At 41.8% G+C, this 3,065-nt stretch overlaps 1 pseudogene; it reads right to left on the reverse strand.

Annotated features, from left to right (window-relative positions):
- Positions 1-1,115: 1,115 nt before the first annotated feature.
- LOC103727462 lies at positions 1,116-2,156 on the reverse strand (annotated as a pseudogene).
- Positions 2,157-3,065: the final 909 nt, after the last annotated feature.

Consider the following 3,065-nt stretch of genomic DNA (forward strand, 5'->3'; position numbering starts at 1 on the left):
TGATCAGGAGGCCAAGGAAACCCCACCAGATGGACTGGAACCAGTGTCCAGTCTATAAAGAGGAGGGTCAACACAGAGGAATCATTTCCTCCATGCTTCCAAGCAAAGCCAACCATGGTCAAGCAGGACCTTTGACTTATCTTCACATAGGCGGAACTGGTAAAAGAAAGAGTCAGGGGCTCCTCCCAAGCCCACGAGACGCCTGAGGAACAGATCCTCAAACGACCTTAAGAGTAAAAATAAATTGGTTTTTCTGGACCAACTGTATGGCCTTAAACACCCAAAAGGAAAGTATAACCAAAGATTAAAAGGGCCAATATAATTTTAGAAGAATCCGTATGTATAACTAAAGGCTACATAACAAGCAACAATGCCAGAGAGGCGATACCTTCTTTTGAGTTGTTGGCCAGGGTGGCCAAAGGAACTCCCAGGTAGTAACCCAGCATAGAACTGGGAAAATGAACAGCAGACCCAATCTTATCCAAAGGAATATTGACAACTAAATACCGCTAGGTGAGGAACAGCTGACCCTCCTAAAACAAAGACCTCTAGATAGGCTGACTAGATTCACCAGAAGGGCAAGTAGTAGGGAATGTCTTGGGTGCCGACAACACAGCAGACAGTAGCAGGGATATCAGAGTATAAGGGCTCTAGTGGCAGGCAGGAGGGAGGCTATGGGAGGGTGCTCTCTGGGAAGTGGGTGTAAAAATAAATAAATAAAATTTAAAAAATAGGATTTGTTAAAAATATGCAATATTTCACTAAGAATGCCTCCATTTGTATGACTTAGTACTTTTTCATATTAACCAGATTCAAATGCTCTGATCTCTATTTTAGAATATTTACTTTTTAAAAAATACCTATTTCTGAGCTATAAACCAGTATCTGTATAGCCATGTGTAAGGCCCCCTGCTTGCTTTTCATGTTTCCTGTACCACACAACTAAAATCTGGATTTCAGATGTGCATAGCAGCAGGGTTGGGAGGATCCACATAAGATGGCCATGAATCCCTCACATATTCCTAGAACTGAACACTATGTGGATTGCCTCAACTTTTCTTAGTGCTAAATCTGTAATGGACTCCACACTTGTTAATTGTGCCCTTTTTTGTATTCTAAACAGGTAAGCCAACTTTGCAATCTATGCTTTGCAAGAGAGCAGGCAATTCCAGCACAGAGGAAACCACATAGTGGGGAACTGCAGATGATGTCAGGAGGCACCTTCCGCAGATTGTGGCTATCAGTCCTGCATTGAGGCCTCCTTGTATATTGGTTTCTAGTGTGTCACCAGCCATCACACAGTCCCAGGCTGTACTCCGAGGGGATTACAGCAGTGGTAAAATACAAAAGGTGCTGGTTTCTTTCTGCTCTCCTCCTACAACGATAGCATCAAAGTGGGACTGGCAGGCACAAGCATCGATCTGTGTCTTGTTTGTCACCCTTTGTTAACAAGGGTAGGCGGACCTCCTCCCGAAGTTAAGTGAGCATGGCTTTGACATCTACTGCTAGGGTCATATGCTGTAAACATGTAGATTTCCACATGAAATAACATTCTTTGGCTAATTTCCTATTGTGTGTACCACCTTTCATTCCCTGGATTGCTTCTTCCCAGTGTGAAGTCCTCACATCTGTAATGCATGTGCTGTAAGGATGGAAACACTCCTTGCTGAGTTTGACTTGAACTTTATCACAGATGCTTTCAGTCCCTTCTTTTTAATGGTATTTCGATTGTAAGAGCTCTATTATATCCATCGTTTTACACTCTTAAGTCCAAATCTCTGCTTGCAGGTTTATGCACTGTGGCCAAAGTATTGCCCAGGAACAGCATTCAACCAACAAGAGGCAGAAACTGTAGATAAGCATCACAACTGCATTACTTAACGGGTGTAGGGTGTGTGCGTGTGTGTGCGTGTGTGCGTGTGTGTGTGTGTGTGTGTGTGTGTGTGTGACTGAAGCATGCTCTGATGTGTCATCCCAGACTGGTGTCTCATGCCAACAGTCACCTCACCAAAGGAATGCCCGTTCAGCACTTTGTCTATCAAGAGTCACAACATAAGCAGGCGGGGAAGGCCAGGCCAGAGGGAGGTCTCCAACATGCCTCTCTGGCTCGACTGGGCCGTGTGGATGAGCATGCTGTCCAGGTCAAAGAAGAACATGCACCGGGCTCAGCATCCGCAGCCCCAGCCACTCCAGAGCCACCACCGGGGGGGGGGGGGCAACTAGGGGCAATTAGATAACTGTTGATTGCTCCCCAGATAACAGTGCCACTACTGCACTGATAGAGGTCATTTGCCATACCGGTCGTTATGGTTATTAGGGTTTAGGGCTGGATTGGACCAGTGATTGTTTTTCTCCCTTGACAGGTTGCATATTATCATCTAGCATTATGATAGTTAAACTTCAGGTAGAAAGCCTCCAGGTCAGTTCACGCTCCATTGTAGTCATCCACCTCAGTTCTATAGAAAAAAACACTTTTATTCTCCCTTTAGTCCATATATCAAAGGCTGTAAAATCATTTTGCTATATAAAATTAAATCTCTAATGCTTTCTTCAGGAAAGGCGTTGAAATATGAGATTCCTCAGGGTCTTCTATATTCATAGTAGAATTTAGCTTATATCCATAAAATTTAATTTGTCTATCTGCTCAGGTTTTCCCTTTTTGAGTAACTTAAATATAACACTTTGTTATGTTCTCTCATACAGATTTATTAATAATCTGATTTTCTATCCATTTTGTCTGTATGTCCAATGTTTATCATCTATCTATCATCTATCTATCTATCTATCTATCTATCTATCTATCTATCTATCTATCATCTATCATATATGTTATTCTTACTGTCTATCATCTATCATCTACCTGTCATCTATCTATCTATCAATCTATCATCTATCTATCTATCATCTATCTATCTATCATCTATACCTATCATCTATCTCCATCTATCTATCATCTATCTATCATCTATCTATCAATCAATCATCTATGTCTATCTATCATCTATCTATCTAGCTATCTATCTATCATCTATCTATCAATCAATCATCTATGTCTATCATCTATC

Source organism: Nannospalax galili, unplaced genomic scaffold (assembly GCF_000622305.1).
Source record: "Nannospalax galili isolate Female #2095 unplaced genomic scaffold, S.galili_v1.0 scaffold629, whole genome shotgun sequence".
Classification (NCBI taxonomy): Eukaryota; Metazoa; Chordata; class Mammalia; order Rodentia; family Spalacidae; genus Nannospalax; species Nannospalax galili.